Source organism: Molossus molossus, unplaced genomic scaffold (assembly GCF_014108415.1).
Source record: "Molossus molossus isolate mMolMol1 unplaced genomic scaffold, mMolMol1.p scaffold_m16_p_13, whole genome shotgun sequence".
In the NCBI taxonomy this organism is placed as follows: domain Eukaryota; kingdom Metazoa; phylum Chordata; class Mammalia; order Chiroptera; family Molossidae; genus Molossus; species Molossus molossus.
In genome coordinates, this window is record NW_023425348.1 from 68,214,454 (window position 1) to 68,234,278 (window position 19,825).

General features: G+C 39.0%; 1 pseudogene; it reads left to right on the forward strand.

The window, feature by feature from the left end:
- Window positions 1–2,231: 2,231 nt before the first annotated feature.
- Window positions 2,232–19,825, forward strand: part of LOC118628641 — a 29,039-nt pseudogene continuing 11,445 nt past the window's right edge.

The window sequence follows — 19,825 nt, forward strand, 5'->3', positions numbered from 1 at the left end:
TCACTTACTACTACACGAACTAACCTGAAGGAAACTATGCTTTGTGAAATAAGCCAGTCACAAAAAGACAATTACTACCTGATCCTATTTATATGAATTATCTAAACGTAGCCAAACTCTTTGATACAGAAAGCAGAATGGTGGTTGTCAAAGGCTGGGGAGAGGGGGAAAGGGTGAGTTGTTGTTCAGTGGGTATAGAATTTTAGTTTTTGTTTGTTTTCTGGTACGTGCCTCTAGCAGGAACCGAACCCAGAACTCTCTGGTCCACAGGCCAACGCTCCAACCGCTGACCCAAACCGGCCAGGGCTAGAATTTTAGTTTTGCAAGATGAAAAGTTTAGAAATCTATTTCACAGCAGTGTGCATTGAGTTAACACTACAGTAATGTACACTTAAAGTAATTAAGATGGTACATTTTATGCTGTATATTTCTTACCCCCCCAAAATGACAACTAAACAAAACCTATTTGGTGGATGAATGTGGCTCTCAAGATAATAAATTTGTTACCACTGGACTATAAGAAAAAATGGAGTGAAAAGAAAGAAAAAATAACCATTTACTGGGTACCGACCAAGGGCCCAGAATTATACTAAGCACTCTATAAATATTTTCTTACTCAGTTGTAACAATCTTGTAATAGAAACATGTTTTATTCCCAATTTACAGATGAGAAAAAGGAGAAATTGTGAGGTTAGAGGACTTCTCTGAGATAGCCTATTTAATTGGTCAGAGGCAGGATTTGAACACAGGCTCCAGAGCTGGTATTTTTCCACTGCTCCAGGGAACAGAGGAAACATTTTAGGAAGAGAATGACACAGAAAGTCACAGTGGTGAAGACAGGCTAGCTGTAGGAGGTTTCCAAAGACAACGAGGTGGGGTCCTCAGGGACTCCGTTGGAGAATAGTAAGCTGTAAACTGGAGGGACCACTTTGGAGGAAACGGATTTGGTTCTGGGTTTGAGTCCTGGTTCTGCCACTTACGGCTTTGTGACCTGAGACTACTCCATTCGCTTCTCTCTATATCTAAAAGTGCTTATTATGCCTGACAGATAATAAAAGTACAATAAATATTAGCGATAGTGTGGCCTGTTGCTAGATGTGAAAGGTCAGATGAGGTTTAAATGTGATGTCCCGGACAATAAGCATGTATCGGAAATAAGATTTCAGCCAGACTGACTGGGAAGCAAGCAGCTTTCCTTGTGAAAACAGTGTTCACCCTGACTGCGTGTGAACAGTCTCCCCCCCTAAAATTCAGCCCCCACATAGCTGCCAGGGGCCATCTGAAACTCAGTGTTAACCAATCCTTCTTTTCTTAAAGAGTTGTCCATTGCTCCTCATGCGCCATCACATACTTCAATTTGTATGGCCTTAGTATCAGCTGAGGATGTAATGAAAAAGCATATTCGAAGGCTTCACCACTGGGACTTTAACTCATTCAATGCAGTGAAATGTAGTGATCCAGGGAGCCCATTTTTGAGAATCCTTATTGAACTCAACCTGCGGTTCATTAACTTAGCAAACAAAACCTTCTTGGCCAACTCTCCGAGCACATTTCTTACTTTCTCACCTAAGATTAACCCTAGATTAATTGTATTAATCTAGATTAGCACTAGAACTTCACTGTTAGCCTTTGCTGTTCTGTTTTTCCTTGAACACCTTCCCCTGTTCCTTCTCACTCCGCCCACTTCTGTGATGCACCCAGTCCTGCCCAGCTGTATTGACTGTAGTGCTGTAAAACAAATTAACCCCACATTTAGTAGCTTAAAGCATTGATAATCATGTGTTATTGTTCAAGGTGACTATGTGGCAGGAATTTGGAAGTGGGTCAGCTGGAGCCATTTAAAATCTTAATTGCACTGACGGATCTATTTCCAAGGAGGTACATTACATGGCTGGCAGGTGGGGGCTGCTTTGGGCAGGTGGCCTATTGTTTTTTTATTATTATTATTCTTTTTTAATCCTCACCCGAGGATATTTTTACATTAATCTTCAGATAGAGCTGGAGGGAGAGAGGGAGGAAGAGAGAGAAAGAGAGACATGGATTGGTTGCCACCTGCACAACCCCAACCAGGGCGGGGACAAACCGCCACCAAGGTACCTGCCCTTGGTTGGAATCGAACTGGGGACTCTGGTCAGCGGGCAAAGCTCTTACCGCTGAGTCAAACCGGCCAGGGCGGCAGGTGGTCTTTTTACAGAGGCCTCCCCTCAGGGTTCCCTGTGAGTCTTCACAGCATGGGGCTGTCTTCCCTCAGAGTAAGTGACCCAGGGGACAGGCTGAGACTGTGAGGCCTCTTGTGATCTGGCCTGGGAAGTCACACCTCATTATTTCTGTTGGACTCTCGGCCATGCAGGTCTGCCCTGGTTCGCTGTGGGGGAGACTGCACAGGGTTGTAAACAGGTTGATGAAGACCGTGGAGCCGTCTGAAGGGAGGTAACTACCACGTCGCTTTCTCTCTTATGCGTCCTTCTTCTGGGAAGTGTCCTTCAATTTCTTCCCTAAATTATATAACTGCCCCTCCTTCTACTCTTCTGTGTGTGTGTGTGTGTACATATGACATATATGCATTACATGTATACATATACATATAGATTATATACATATATTGATATATATCATATATGTGCATATAATATGTTTATAATACACAATGCACACGTGCCCATTTTTAATGTACACACTGTGTTATAATGACCTGTTTGTGTGTCTGCTTCCATTAGGCCGAGCACTGTGTGGACAGGGATCTGCCTTATTATCCCAGTACCTCATGTTCTGCTCAGAGATTAATGAAGGACGGGGGAGGGGAGACAACAAGGAGGTAAAGGAAGGAAGGAGCAATTGTGAGCAATTAGATCTGGTTGTCACAAGGCTCTATGACACATAAGAGTTCCATTTCTGTTAATTAGCAGATGGTTAACAAAGAAAAATATCTTCCTTGGGGCAGCTGGGAAAGAGCAGGGAGAGTCAGAAAAGCACTTGTCCGCCAGGACCCAAGTGTCACGGAATGTGTGTGACTCTGGCACGCTTCCGTGTGCACAGTCGCACAGGCACGTTCGGTCGTATTTGGGTCTAATCTTCTCTTCGGTTCTCTGGTATCTCGCTGACACGCTGGCTCACAAGCAGGGGGGCAGCAATGATAAAAAGGAGTATGGTCTTGCAGAAGGACAAAGGCTCTCAACACTAAAAACACTCCTAGGATGTCGTGTGGGTTCTTTGCGTTCTCATCTTCCAGTGCTGGGAGGTCTGATAAGGATCTTAGATGTTTTTTCCTTATAAGAAGATTCTCCCCTGAAAGAGAGTTGTGCACATAAAGATATTAATGATGCTTCATCTTTTTAATGATACCATTGCTGCTCAGTATGGGAAGCGGCGTCTTTGGCTTTTTCCAACAAAATTCTTACCTTGATTCCCTCTAATCATTAGTCTGTGCTGGTCTCTCCCTGGAACTATAAAAGGGTCATGTGTTATTTATCTTTATATACACACCATGCTACCTGATACAAAGTATATACACCTTAACTATAAGCTGAATAAGTGAAATCATTTATTCAAAACAATCCTAATTAAGATTTCACCTTGGCAGATTCCTCCCCGCCAAACATACCACTTAATTGAAATCTGTAGAAAGTGTGAGCTGATACTTATTCATCATAGTTACAAAGAAATATAATGAAATCAATTTAAGGGAGTCTTGCACATGGATATTTTATATGCAGCATCGTCTGACATCACCCGGCAATTATCCTTTGCCCACAACTCCCTTCTGCTTCAGAAGAGACCTGCTTCTGTCTTCAGAATTTGAGGGCCCTCGATTTCTCGCCTTTTGAATTTAGTGTCAGGTGAGGAGCAGGACTGGCTCTGATCTTCACGTCCTAGGTGTCAAACACTGTCAAGGCACAGGGCAGTAGGGTCATTAGTGCTGTGGCTGTCTCCTAAGAGAAAGTAGCTGAGGTCCTCTGCAGGCCCCGGAGAGAGGGAACAGGGGTTGTTGTAGTGGTCAGGGCAGTGCATTGGCCTCACTCCCATGCCCCCTGTGTTAGGACCGAAACGCAGATTCCCCTATGTATTGCCTGCTGGGGACTGATAGCCATGGTTGAGGCCCCTTAGGAGATTGGCCTCATCTTGAAGGGAGAGGCCTCCCCCAAGGTTATAAAAATCTGCCTCTGGTCCTGACTTGAGATAGATCTTCAGGGCCATGCCTGCTGCAGAGCTCACAGTAGGATCAGTTGGGCTTCTGTTGTGGCTGCTTTGCAGTTTGACTTCTCCCTCTGCCCCATTCTCCATCCTTCACTCCCTCATATGTGTTGACCTTGAGAGTCCTCCCCAATAAATGTCATGGTCTGCTTCCTGGTGAACCATGACCTATAAAAATCTCTCTACTTGGAGTATTGTTATGGAATAACCCATGAAAATTGTCTCAATACGATGCTTCATTTCAAAGGGTATGTATTTTATAGGAGGAAACTAGCTTTAGTCAAGAATTTGGGGTGACATAAGCATAACCTAACTGAACAATAGAAATCTAATTTTCTTGTTTTAGTATTCCTCACACTTGCCTAAAATTGGAAGTAAAACTTCGGGTCAATGGTATACTCAGTTTTAGAGCTCAGTGCTTCTAGTGCAATTGTGCATTACTTTCAATGCATTAGAACGCAGAGAATTTCATTCTCTTTTACCTGTAGCAGCAACAACAAGAAAGGGAAAATGACACTCTACTTTCGTCTCTCTGAAGAAAACTTTAAATAAGGCAATGTGTACAGATTCAAGAGGTTTTTAAAAGGAGCACATATATTGAAATATACCTAGCTATTTTTTGTAATATCTAATTGTATACTATAGTATTGCTATACCTACACCACGTGGCTAATCCAAGGGTACCTACTTTATTTGTTGATACTTTCCTTCCCTGATACAGAATTCAGTACATTAAGCCATAAAACCATTCTAATCATTTGAAAACATCAAAATACATCTATTGATTGATAATGAAATGCCAAAAATAAAATAAATGTATGTATAATTTGTACAAACACTGGGGTATATAAACTCAAGGTAGGTGTGAGTCATTTCCAAAGGCTTTTTCAAAACTTCTCGTTGGTTAACATGATCAGAGAGAAGGACTGATGGCCATGTTTCTTAAACCATTTGGCAAGGTGATACCTGAAGCCATGAGGTGAATATGTATACAGTGCAGTATAGAGAGTAAAATTTCCCTGAACTTTTAAGGTAGGACATGAGGCTTTTAAGAAATCCCTACAATGAACTGGTTTGCCTAACCTAAGATCATTCTTTCCCTCTTCCTTCTCACATTGCTTGCTGCACGTCAGCAGTAAAGTTTGAGAAAAATTGCTACGCAGATTTGATTCAGGATTATAGGTTTGGCCTTTGGCTTAAAGACGGCTACAGTTCATGTATTCAACCACTGTTTATTGGTAACCTACTACGTGTAACTTAATGTAACGCAGGTTTCCTCTTCGCTGCAGGAGTCCTGCACCAGATAAGGCAGTGTCCCTTCAACCTCAGTAATCCAAACTCCACTTTAATCCTACACATTTTTAAGCCGTTAAGAAAGCATGACTGCACTCAAAGTCATCAACACGGAGGGAGCTATGACGTTTCAGACTGACCTTCAACTCAGAGGTGCGCCTGGTGAGTACTGAGGTCCCGCTCCTCAGATAAACAGCGAGCTGTCTCCCTCTAATTAGGCATCAGTCCAGGTGCTCTCTGGGCAAACAAAGGCGAGCTGATGTGGATAAGGTGAGAAACAGGGTAAAAAGCCAACGTGAAGTAGTCAGTGGAGTCTGAGTTTCTCCACCCTCCACCCCTCTTTAGGTCCAAAGGTTACATATTTTTCTGACATTTCTGCATTCAGCTTTCTTGCTCAGCAGGCTTCGCAGAACACGAGGGGTTTACATTACCCAGATGAGTGTGGATGAAATCAAAGTTCCGTTGACTGTTGTGGGTGGGCTTGGGCAAGGAAATGAAAATGTTTGCTAAATATGGATGGATCATGTAATGCTCACAAACCACAACAATGTGTTTTTGGAACACTAAATTTGGAAAGACAAGTACTTCCCCCCCAACCAGCTTCACTCATCATTGACTTGGACAAAACCGAAAACACTTGAGAGCAGTGACTTATTTTAAATCTTTTTAACTGCAAGCTTTCCATTGGACCAGGGGGAGCAATAATTAGTGCGTGTCAACAGCTGTCAAGAGGAAGTCATTATCAATCCCCGTTTTAAAAATAGCCAACAAGTTTTCATTACAGCAAACAATAGATTCTTCCTTGATGTAATTCCCTACCCCCACCCCCACCAATAAATGACATGCCCAATGGTGTGTGTTGTCATTTTAATATTGACAGAAGTCTACTGATTTCAGGTGGATGGGAGACTGCCATATTTGTGATTTCAATTTGATGAAATGCCTAAGTTAGGGAATCAGTTATTTTCATTGGTATTATTACTAGTTGCCTAGAGGAAGAATCAGCTGACTATGGCTTTCTGCCTAAGAGTATCTGTAGGGGTGATACTTTTGGAGGCATTTACCTGTAGACCTCCCTAAAGAGGTAATACCCTCACCTATTTTTTGTTCAGTGAATTATTTCTCACTCAAAAAAAAATTTTTTTTTATCATTTTCTTTTTTCCAAAGTTAGAGAACTTCCTGGCCCTTGCACATTTTTTTCTTATTTATATGTGGTTTTTTTTTTTTCCCTTTTGTGAACCATACTGTTTTTATCTGTGCTCCTTTGTAGAGTAATCGTATTGATGACGGCCTTCTCATTTGTTTAACATCGTTTTCTAATCCTTGTCTTTGCAGCACCAGTGAAGTGCAGAAAAGGCAGCCAGGGCCACAGTCGGGTATAAATAGCTGCGTGTTGCAGAGGGCTCTGCAGACCTGCACTTGACCCTTCCCAAACCCCAAAGGGAGGCTCTTATTTGTCTTGTGAAGATCTCAACCCTCCTCCTGCCTGGCTAAAAGAGACTAAAATAACCCTGCTGCCTTGTAATTCATAAACTCTTGTAGTAAGATACTTCAAAGCTAGCTCAGAGAGTTACTGCTGTAACAACTTGATCTTTCAGTATGATTCAACGTCTCTATGAAAAAATACATAATTTTAAACAGGAAAGTAAGGCAGAGCTCCATATTATTGGGTTTATTGACTCATTTGCTTCCTTGTTAGTGAATGTGAAATAAAAATGTATAACTTTCACCTGAGGCAAGAATCCACTTGTTTGCATGAGGCCTTCCAAAGTTTGCCCAAGACAGCTTTGGTGGTTTTCAGAACTTTTATAAAGTAAAGATTCTAGGTCAACACAATTGTGAACAGACTTTTCCCCCTCCTCAGGTCACTATTGTAGGGTATGTCACCATTATCTAATAACTACCTAAGCAAGAACTGGAGTACCATTCATTCTGCCTCCTCCCTTTCCCTCGCCAGCAACTAAAAGTCAGTTTAATCTATGGATTCTGCCTCCTAAATGTCTCTTCAATGTATTTCCTTCTCTCAGCCAAGGTTGCTGAATCAGCCCACTAACCTATCCCCTTGCTGTCATTCAGTTTTGGCTCTTTCTCCTTCCTTCTTTTTTAAGCCAGAGAAATATGAGTCAAATATAAATATTATTAGGCACACACCCCCCCCCCCCCACTCAGTTTATAGTCCTCAGTGCTCCTCTTAATTCAGGACAAAGTCTAAATCTTTACACGTCATTCAAGACCTTTCCAGATCCACACCCTGATCACTCCTCTCCATTCTCATCTCTCATTGTATCTCCACATGGAAATCTGGTGACAATTACCTGGAATTCCCCCAATACGCCTCCTGTCTCTGGGTCTTTGCACCTGCTGCTTCTTCTTCCGTAAACATTCCGCTGCTCATTGCCTGGCTACCTCCAATTCATCATTTACGAGTCCATTTAAATGGTACCTTCTCCAAGAAGCCCTAGATTGGGTTAGAAGTCTCACTTCTATGCTCTTGAAACTCTGGGGTTCAGTCAACGGTACTTGTCTCACTGTCTCCCCAAACTCCTCTCAACTCATCCTTCCGCTGATGAGATCATGTCCCATTCAGCTCTCTGTGTCCAACACCTGGCACAGGACCTGACACAGAGCACACTCAGTGAATGTTTGTTGAATGGCTGAATGAATGAATGAATGAATGAACAGATGAACACTGACTTTTGCTGTTCTTTCAGGCACTGTAAGCTTCCGATGTAAACCATCCCTGTATCTGCTCTCCTGTGGCAACATGAGAGAGCAATCATGCAGCTTGTTTGCAGAGTTCCAGGAGTGTAGGGACAGACTTTAAGGAGAGGTCCAACAGAAAGAAACAAATGGTAGTCATAGCAGCCGGACAGCTTGAAACCACAAGAACAGCCTGTGAAATTCTCTTATTTTCAAGGCACAGAAACCAAAGTCTAGAAAGGTTAACTGGTTGCCAGGGGTCATGACCATGTTAACAAAGGGTCCTGGCACCCAGGCATCCTGATTCCAGCCTATATTTTCTTAAGTGCGTAAAGGTAGGGGTTCTCTGCTGTCTGATATTGTAGCCATGAAACTCATGTTACTACTGAGAGCTTGAAAAGTGGCTAGTATGAACTGCGGTGGGCTATTCGTATAAAATACAAATCCGATTCGAAGACAGTATGAAAAAGGTGTAAAATATCTCATAAAAAGGTTTTGTACTGAATACATATGTTGAAATAATATTTTACAGATGTGGGTTTAAACAAGCTATAACCTTAATTTATCCTGTTTGTTGTTAATTTTTAATGTGGCTAGTGGAAAATTTGATAGTATAAATGATGTGCATTGTATTTCTACTGGACTGTATTGCTCATGATTAATTAATATGCAGACAGGGCATTAAATAAGGGTAAATCATATAGTAAAAATGACTATCCTCTTTATTCTCCTTCAACCCTTATCATTAGACCAAAGAGAAATCCTAGTTTAGTACTAGTATTTTTCTAATACTACATAATTTTCCCTTTTAAGAAAGAGAAAGAAGCCTCAGTAATTAGAACCTCAGGAGGCAATAAAATCAAGGTAGGATCTAACAACAAGATTTTGTTCTGCTCTGTTTACGTGTTAAATTGCCCTCTATTTAGGTTAGATGATACTAGTTTTTTAAGTGATTGTGATGAAATAAGCTTTCATTTATAAATATATTTATTTAACTAAAAGACAGACAGTATATTTAAGTCACAATATGTAATCAATGCTAGTATAGATGGTACAGAAATAAAAGAAAAAAGTGTCCAGAGTTTGGGAAATAGTCTTGCATAATGTTGAGTTTATTTCTGGCCGACCCAGTGTCCTTTCTTCCACATACAACCTGTAAAACCTCTACCTGTAATGTAAAATGTGTGGTTGCTCAGAGATAACTCCAACATCGACAAGGCTAAGAATATGAATTCTTCCACTTCTATTTCTTGTGTGTGTGTGTCTGGTACATGCCCCTAGCGGGAACCGAACCCGGGACTCTCTGGGAAGGCTGACGCTTAACTGCTGAGCCAAACTGGCCAGGGCATCGCTTCTATTTCTTATTACAAAAGACTGGATCCAGGCATAACCAGCCTGCAAGAATGATGACAGTCAAGGCCCCTCAAAGGTCATTCTAGCTCATGAACTAAGTGGACCAAGTGTTGGGGACCAGGGGAAAATGCTGGCAGCTTCTAGCAGTTGAATCTAGAAGGAAGTTGAGGATATTCTGGGTGGGACAGCTGAGGGAGAACATAGAACAGGGATTCTGAAAAATGAGGACTATATGAGCAAATTCCTGAGTTACATATGAGAAGCTGACTATGTTCTGAAATAAGACTGAGTTTAATTTCTGATTTGGGCGGTGGCTAGCTCTGTGACCCAGGATACATTGTTTACTCTTTCTACTGTTTCGTTTCCTTGTCTGTAAACTTGTTCATAGTCACTACCTCGAAGGCTTTCTGTGAGGCAAATAGTAGGTCATATTAGCCAGCATCACGCTTTCCCGTGCTGCCCCAGAGCTTCAGGATGAAGCTTCGAGAAACTCATCAAGATAGATGATGATGCTCATACCTTTCATGAGAAGCGTCTGGCCACAGAAGGTGCTGCTGATGCTCTGGGTGAAGAATGGAAGGGTTGTTCGTTTCGAATCAATGGTGGGAATGACAAACAAGGTTCCTCCGTGAAGCAGGGCATCTAGACCCATGGCCGTGTCCACCAGCCGCTGAGTAAGGGACATTCCTCTTAAAGACCAAGGAGGACTGGAGAGACAAAGCACAAATCTGTTTGGGGTTGTAGTATGGATGCCAATCTCAGTGTTCTCAACACGGTCACTGTAAACTAAGGGGAGAAAGATACTCCCGGTCTCACTGATTCTACTGTGCCTTGTCGCCTGGGGCCCAATATAGCTAGCAGAATCTGCAAACTCTTCAATCTCTCTAAAGAAGATGAAGTTCATCAACATGTTGTGGGAAAACCCCTAAGCAAAAAAGGTGAGAAATCTCAGACCAAAGCACCCAAGATTCAGCATCTTGTTAATCCACATGCCCTGCAACACGAGCGTCAGAGTATTGCTGTGAATAAACAAAGTACTAAGAAACATGAGGAAGAGCCTGCAGGATATGCTAAACTTCTGGCCAAGAGAATGAAGGAGCCCAAAGAAAAACTCCAGGAACAAATTGCCAAGAGATGTAGGCTGTCCTCCCTGAGAGCTGCTACCTCTAAGTCTGAGATGAGTCAAAATGAGATTTTTCTAAGAGTAACAAATAAATAAGAACAGACATTAAATCTCAAAAGAAAATTCCAGCTATCATCATCGTCGTCCACATTTTCATCATCATCACTGTCACAGTGATGTTTAGGGGTATATGTGTGATTTTAATCTAGTATATGGGTCAATAAATTGGGACCCAGAGCTCAAGAGCTTGCGGAAGACAATATATGACCAAAACTAATCAGGATTAGGCTAAAGATTGCCAAATTATCCTATAGGCATGCTCTCCTGGGAACCCTTTCTGTAACTGTCCAGCGGTGGTCAAGGGGGTCTCTGGCTGGAGAGAGCCTTTGGTCAGAGACAGTACTCTGTGCCCTAAGTTCTTGTCTTGCTTGTACAATTGAATCCAAATTAGAGACAACAAATAGCCACAAAAGCAGGTGAGAATTTATTTGTAGAAAGAATACACTCAGATAGAACCTGAGCAGGCAAATCAGCGAAACCAAACCAAGCACCCTAAGCAGGCAGCTCAGCTGGCCAAGACCAAACTGCATGCTCCGATATTTGGGAGTTCAGAAAATTTATACCCGTAGGCTTGACCACTCCTAGACAAGGAGTAAGTCACCCCCTCCCTCATGTCTCAAAAAGAAAAAAAAAAAAGGGGGTATGTTTAAACTATAAGGTTCCTTCACCTACATGTTGTATCACCAGTTATACCAAATCCTGGAGAGACGCTAAATCTTCCCTCCTCACAGAGGGTCTGCTGTCTCCATCGTCTGTTTTTGGTTTGTCACATATTACACATTCTCTCTCCAAGCCCCAGCTGCCTTGCCCAGCTCATATCCTTCTATGTGCCTACTCTCACACAATGACCAATCAGAGTGGACTGTTTCATGGGCCCTCTGATGACACGGGACAATCCTATACAGATGTTTCTAAACATGGCTCATAAATGTGTAAATATTGTTACCTCATGTTTTTAAAACAATGATTGCACTTCTACCTGGTTAACAGCTGTTTTTTAAATAACATCATTAAGACATTTTTGTACTTTTTTTTTTTCCATGCAGTGGTTGGGGCCTGAGGAAGCAAAGAGGAAGAGAAAATGCCTCTAAATAGCTTTTTTCCCTTCTTTTTGCAATCATGCTGATTTCTGTACCCTGAGGTTTTTACTCCCACACATTCTGATGATGGGTAAATTACTATAGCAATAGCTTAGACAAGTGTTTTGAACTTGAGCTGTAGTCTGCACCTTGTTTTGTTCTTTATGTACCTCTTCTAAAGCCATAAGAAACCTGTAAGCAATAATTTTTAATTTTTTTTGAGGGATTGAAAATGCCACTTGAAAATCTATTGAAAGCTGTGGAGTGTGTCCCCAGAAAGAAGAATGTTCCCACATAAGGAGAAAATGTTATACACAATTTCATGAGGTTCAAGAACCCTTGAAGCTTATTAACTCCAGGTTAAACACCTCTGTTGTGAGGACAAATAAACTGTTAGCCAACCTTGAACTACAGAGATAACGCAGAAAATGTAGGTGAGCAAGGTCCTTGTCTGTTTAGGCAAAAGGCAGAAGATACATGTATTTATTTTTGAATTGTTGATAGGAAGTTGAGTAACTTTTTTTTATCTTGATTTATGTTTTTATAGTATAGAATCTAAGGGGAGACATCTGGAATACTTTCAACAATAAAGATAAATTTTTAAAATGCTGTGCATCTTAATCAGAGAATAAGATTACCCCGCCATTTTCTTGTTGGAAATATGTTGGAAATATAATCATATAAGGTAACAATTATTTAATTTATTTGATAATAAAAAATTGGGAAAAATAATCTCTTATAATAGAGGGTTGGATAAGTAAATTATCCATATAATACAGTTTACAGAGCTATCAACAATCACATTTTTAGTAACATATATAAGATACAACATTATATTAAGAGCATAACTTCAATTTTGTTTCATACTTATATGACTTTTAAACAACACACACAGACACACATATACATACATATGTATACATACATATCAAAACTGAAAGAAAATATCTTAATATGTTTAAGTATCTCTGAGAAGACTAACATTTTTTTCTTTATATTTTAAAGTATTCAAAAAATTTACAACAAATGTGGCTTTTTTTTAAACAAACAAAAAAATACTATTAGATACATGTTTTTTTCATTTTTGGGTCAAACTGGAAAATGACACCTGTTTAGATATGGACTCACTTAGTCCTCATATATATTTCAGCCAAAGAGATTACCAAGTAGTTTTGTTTTTTGTTTTTACTTCCAAATTACTGTTCTCAATTTCTCTAATTTTAGCCTCTGTAAATGCAATAGTACCCCTTCCCTAGAATTGTGTAAAATTATTTTTTTTCAATTTAAGCTTTTTCTTTATTTTTTCATCCATTCCCCTACCCTTATTGCCTTTGGCAACCATCAGCTTGTTCTCTGTATCTATGAGTCTGTTTCTGTTTTCTTAGTTTATTTGTTCTGTTTTGTTTTTTAGATTCCACATAAAAGTGAAATAATACAGTATTTGTCTTTCTCTTCCTGACTTATTTCACTTAATGTAATACCCTCTAGGTCCATCCATATTGTCACAAATGGCAAGACTTTATTCCTTTTTATTGCAGGTTAACATTCTGTTGTATAAATGTATTACATCTTCTTTATCTCTTCATCTATCGGATGGACACCAAGGTTGCTTCCATATTTTGTCTATTGTAAGTAATGCTGCAATGAATACATATTTTTTCGAATTAGAGTTTTTGTTTTCTTCAGATTGGTAGCCAAAAGTGGAATTGCTGGGTTGTATGCTAGTTTTATATTTAGTTGTTTTAGAACTCTCCATACTGTTTTGCAGAGTAGCTGTACCAATTTACAATCCTGTCAACAGTATAAGGAGGGTTACCTTTTCTCCACAACCTCACCAACACTTGCTGTATGTTGATTTTTTGATGATAGCCATTCTTACAGGTGTGAGGTGATATCTCATTGTGGTTTAATATGCATTTTCCTTATGGTTAGTGATGTTGAGCATCTTTTCATATACCTGTTGGCCATCTGTGTGTCCTTGGAGAAATGTCCATTCATGTTCTCTACCCATGTTTTAAATGGAATAGTTTTGGTTGTTTTTCGTGTGTGTGTGTGAAGCTGTATGAGTTCCTTATATGTTTTGAATATTAATTCCTTATCATTTGCAAATATCTTTTCCTATTCAGTAAGATTTCTTTTCATTTTGTTGATGGTTTCCTTTGCTGTGCAGAAAACTAGGCTTTTAAACTAAGATGTTTTTATAAACTGATGTTGGAAAGACTATTTATACTTTAAAATAATTTACACTAGTTTGTTATAAGATATCATCTTCTAGGTATTACAAAATAATATATATGCAAATCTGTACAATGTGTCCTCTACATCGAAGCACCTTTGAAATGGGTCTCAAATTCCAATACTCATGACTGCTGGATTGCGGAGCATGCGTACAACCTCTTTTTCCTTGACTATAGGAAAGCTAGCATGATAGTTTTTATGGTAGAGAGAGCTGGTCATCTGTAATTGAAGAACAGGAGGTAGTTTGTGAGACTATACAAGCACACATTTTTTTTTTTTTTTAATGAAGGAGAAATTAAAATGTCTGTCCTAACAAAACTTAATAACTTTAATGGAAGACGATATAACCAGGCTCACTACAATACATTATCTAAAATGTCTTGCATAAAATGAAAAATTACTAGATTACTTCAGGGAGCCTGCATGAATGATTTTTGAAAAACATGATAATTTAAGCAATAAGGAAAGAAGTAAAACCTGAACTCAAATAATAACTTGCCAAAACTTCAATTCCAGTACCCTTATATACTGTTGCATTTTGGAAAGTAAGAAGACTATTCCACTCTTCCACTCCGTTTTTTTTTTTTTTTTTTGCTGTTTCAACATTTTATTTTATTTATTTATTTTTATTAAATAATTAACTTATTTTTGTTACAAAGTTTCTCTTTTTTCCCCCACTGACTCCCTCTCCCTCTCCCTCCTTGCCCTATCCCCAGCTTTGTTGTCCATGTCCATTGTTCATGCATACATGCATATAAGTTCTGTGGTTTATCTCTTCCAAACCACCCCCTCTTCTGGGGATTGTCAGTCTGTACCCCATTTCCACGTCTCTGGGACTACCACATTACTCAGACTGTTATGTTCATTATATTCCATATATAAGTGAGATCATATGATACTTGTCTTTCTCTGTTTGGCTTGTTTCGCTTAGGATAATACTTTCCAGGTCCCTCCATGTTGTCTCAAAGGATAAGAGATCTTTCTTTATTACAGCTGCATAGTACTCCATTGTGTATATGTACCACTGCTTTTTTATCCATTCGTCTACTGATGGACATTTGGGCTGTTTCCAGATCTTACCTATTATAAATAGTGCTGCTATGAACAGGGGGTACATATATTCTTTCTGATTGGTGTTTCAGGCTTCTTAGGGTATATTCCTAGAAGTGGGATCACTGGGTCAAATGGAAGTTCAATTTTTAATTTTTTGAGGTAACACCATATTGTTTTCCATAGTGTCTGCACCAGTCTGCATTCCCACCAGCAGTGTACTAGAGTCCCCTTTTCTCCACACCCTCGCCAACACTTGTTGTTTGATGATTTGTTGATGGCGGCCATTCTGAAAGGTGTGAGGTGATACCTCATTGTTGTTTTAATTTGTATCTCTCTGATGATTAGTGATGTTGAGCATTTCTTCATATGTCTCTTAGCCATTTGTATGTCCTGTTTGAAGAGGTGTCTATTTAGTTCCTCTGCCCATTTTTTAATTGGGTTCTTTGTCTTCCTTTTGTTGAGTTGTATGAGCACTCTCTATATATTGGAAATTAACCCCTTATCTGATATATCATTGGCAATTATACTCTCCCATACAGTGGGTAGCCTTTTCGTTTTGATGATTGTATCTTTTGCTGTGCAGAAGCTTTTGAGTTTGATGTAGTCCCATGTGTTCATTTTCTCCTTTGTTTCTATTGCCTTAGGTGATGTATCAGGGAAAATTCTGCTGCATATGATGTCTGAAATTTTGTTGCCTACAGTTTCTTCTAGGATTTTTATGGATTCATGAGTCACATTTAAGTCTTTTATCCATTTTGAGTTTATTCTTGTGTAGGGTGTAAGTTGATGGTCTAGTTTCATTTTTCTGCATGTAGCTGTCCAATTTTCCCAGCACCATTTATTAAGGAGGCTGTCCTTACTCCAGTGTATGCTCTTGCCACCTTTGTCAAATATTAATTGAGCATATTGCCTTGGGTCCATTTCTGGGTTCTCTATTCTGTTCCACTGGTCTATATGCCTGTTCTTGTGCCACTACCAGGCTGTTTTGATTACAGTGGCTTTGTAGTATAACCTGAAATCTGGTAATGTGATCCCTCCAACTTTGTTCATCTTTTTCAAGATTGCTTTGGCTATTCGAGGTCTATTTTGGTTCCATATGAACTTTTGAAGTATTTATTCTCATTCTGTGAAGTATGCCATTGGTATTTTGATGGGGATTGCATTGAATCTATAGATTGCTTTGGATAGTATGGACATTTTAATGATGTTAATTCTTCCAATCCATGAACAAGGTATGTGCTTCCACTTTTTTATATCTTCCTCTTTTTTTTCTTTTTTCTTTTTTCAATGACCTGTAGTTTTCTGTGAATAGGTCCTTTATTTATTTGGTTAAGTTTATTCCTAGGTATCTTAATTTTTTTGCCACAATGGTAAATGGGATTGTTTTCTTAGTTTCTCTTTCTGTGAGTTCATCACTGGTGTATAAGAATGGCATCGATTTCTTGATGTTAATTTTGTATCCTGCTACTTTGCCAAATTCATTTATTAAGTCTAGTAGATTTTTGATGGAGTCTTTGGGGTTTTATATGTATAGTATCATGTCATCTGTGAATAATGACAGTTTCATTTCCTCCTTTTCAATTTGGATCCCTTTTATTTTTTCTTCCTGTCTGATTGCTGTGGTTAAGACTTCCAGTACTATGTTAAATAAGAGTGGTGAAAGTGGGCATCCTTGCCTTGTTCCTGTTCTTAAGGGAAATGCTTTTAATTTTTGCCCATTGAGTATGATGTTGGCTGTAGGTCTTTCATATATGGCCTTTACTATGTCAAGATATGATCCCTCTATTCACAGATTGCTAAGTGTTTTTATCAGAAATGAATGTTGGATTTTGTCAAAGGGTCTCTCAGCATCTATTGTTATTGTCATGTGGTTTTTATTCTTCATTTTATTTATGTGATGTATCACGTTTATTGATTTGCGAATATTGTACCAGCCTTGCATCTCCGGGATGAATCCCACTTGGTCATAGTGAATCATTATTTTGGTGCATTGCTGAATCCGATTTGCTAGTATTTTGTCCAGGATTTTGGCATCTATATTCATCAGGGATATTGGTTTCTAGTTTTCTTTCTTTGTAGTGTCTTTTTCTGGTTTTGGAATTAGAATTATGCTGGCCTCATAAAACGAGTTTGGAAGTCTTCCTTCTTCTTGAATTTTTTGAAATAGTTTGAGGAGAATGGGTGTTAGTTCTTTTTTGAATGTTCAGTAAAACTCCCCAGTGAAGCCATCCGCGCCTGGGCTTTTGTTTGCTGGGAGAGTCTTGATTACATCTTCAATTTCTTCTGTTGTTATTGGTCTGGGCAAGTTTTCTATCTTTTCCTGGTCCAGTTTTGGGAGACTGTGTGTTTCTAGAAATTTGTCAATTTCGCTTAGATTTTCGAATTTGTTGCCATATAATTGTTCATAGTAGCTGTTAACGATCTTTTGTATTTCTGTGCTGTCAGTTTTTACTTCTCCTCTTTCATTTCTGATTTTGTGTATTTGAGTTCTCTCTCTTTGTTTTCTGGTGAGTCTAGCTAAGGGTCCATCAATCTGTTTATCTTTTCAAAAAACCAGCTCTTTGTTTCATTGATCCTTTGAATTGTTTTTTTGGACTCTGTCATTTATTTCTGCTCTGATCTTTACTATTTCCTTTCTTCTACTTGCTCTGGGGTTTTCTTTTTGTTTGCTCTTTAGTTCTTTAAGTTATGAGGTTAGATAGTCTATTAGAGATTTTTCTTGTTTTTTTGAGGTAGTCCTGTAGTGCTATGAACTTCCCTCTCAGAACTGCTTTTGCTGTATCCCATAGATTTTGTGTTGTTGTGTCTTCATTTTTATCGGTTTCCAGGAAGTTTTTAATTTCTTCCTTGATCTCCTCAGTAATCCATTCATTGTTTAATAACATGCTATTTAGATTCGATGTGTTCAAATGTCTTTGCATGTTCTTGTTGCAGTTGATTTCTAGTTTCATGCCATTGTGATGTGAGAAGATGCTTGATATGATTTCAGTCTTCTTGAACTTGTAGAGACTTAGTTTGTGTCCTAACATGTGGTCTATCTTTGAGAATGTCCCATGTGCACTTGAGAAATATGTGAATTCTGTAGTTTTGGAGTGTAATTCTCTGTAGATATCTATTAAATCCATTTGGTCTAGTGCTTCATTTAGAGTCTCTGTTTCCTTGCTAATTTTTTGTCTAGAGTATCTATCCAGTGATGTGAGCGGGGTGTTGAAGTCCCCTGCTATGATTGTATTGCTATCGATTTCTCCTTTGAAGTCCTCCAATAGTTTTTTAATATATTTTGGTGCTCCTATATTGGGTGCATATATGTTTATCAAGGTTATATCTTCCTGTTGGATAGATCCTTTCAATATTATGTAGTGGCCTTCTTTGTCTCTAGTTATAGCCTTCATTTTGAAATCTCTTTTATCAGATATGAGTATTGCTACCCCAGCTTTTTTTCCTTTCTGTTTTCTTGGAAGATTTTTTTCCATCCCTTCACTTTCAACCTATGTGAGTCTTTTGTTGTGAGGTGGGTCTCTTGTAAACAACATATAGATGAGTCATGCTTTCTTATCCAATCAGCTACTCTGTGTCTTTTTTATTAGAGCATTCAATCCATTTACATTTAAGGTGATTATTGATATGTACGTATTTATTGCCATTTTTGTTTAGTGTGGTTATATTTTTCTTCCTATTTCTCCTGCTAATTACAGCAGTCCTTTAAACATTTCTTGCAGTGCTGGTTTGGTGCTAATGTATTCCCTTAGCCTTTTTTTGTCTGGGAAGCTCTTTATTTGACCTTCCATTTTGAATGATAGCCTTGCTGTGTAGAGTAGTCTTAGATTAAGATCCTTGTTTTTCATGACCTTGATTACCTCATTCCATTCCCTTCTGGTCTGTAGTGTTTCTATTGAGAAGTCAGCTGAGAGCCCTATTGTGTTTCCTTTGTAGGTGACCTGTTTTTTCTCTCTTGCTGCTTTTAGGATTCTCTCTTTGTCTTTAATTTTTGTCACTTTGATTACTATGTGTCTTGGTGTTGGCCTGTTTGGGTTCTTCTTATTTGGGACTCTCTGTGCTTCTTGAACTTGAATGCCTTCTTCCTTAACCAAATTAGGGAAGTTTTCTGTCACTATTTCTTCAAATATATTCTCTAACCCTTGGTCATTTTCTTCTTCTTCAGGGACTCCTATGATATGAATGTTATTGTGTTTCCAGTTGTCCCACAGTTCTCTTAAGCTGTTTTCCTGTTTTTTAATTATTTTTTCCTTTTGGTTTTCTGATTGGTTGATTTTTTCAACCCTATCTTCTAATTTACTGATCCGGTCCTCAGCTTCCTCTACTCTGGTATTTAGACTTTCCAATGTGTTTTTTATTTCTGATATGTCATTCTTCATTTCTTCTTGGTGGTTTTTAATTTCCAACTGGTTGATTTTCAACATTTCTATGTCTTTACTCATGGTGCTCATGTCCTTACACATGCTGTTGAGCTTCCTCAAGATCATGGCTCTGAATTCTAGTTCTGTTAACTTGCTTAACTGCACCTCATTTATCTCATCTTCAGTAGAGGTCTCTTGTTCTTTCATTTGGCTTTTGTTTCTCTTTTTCACCATTTTGGCTATCACAGTGGGCTTTGGAGCCTGCCAAATTTTCCCTGTGGATGTTGGTGTTCTGCTGTTTGTGGCTCCCTCTCCTGGGTTTGGATGAGGCAGGGAGGACCCACTTTAAACACCACTGTCAAGTCTTACTTTCCTG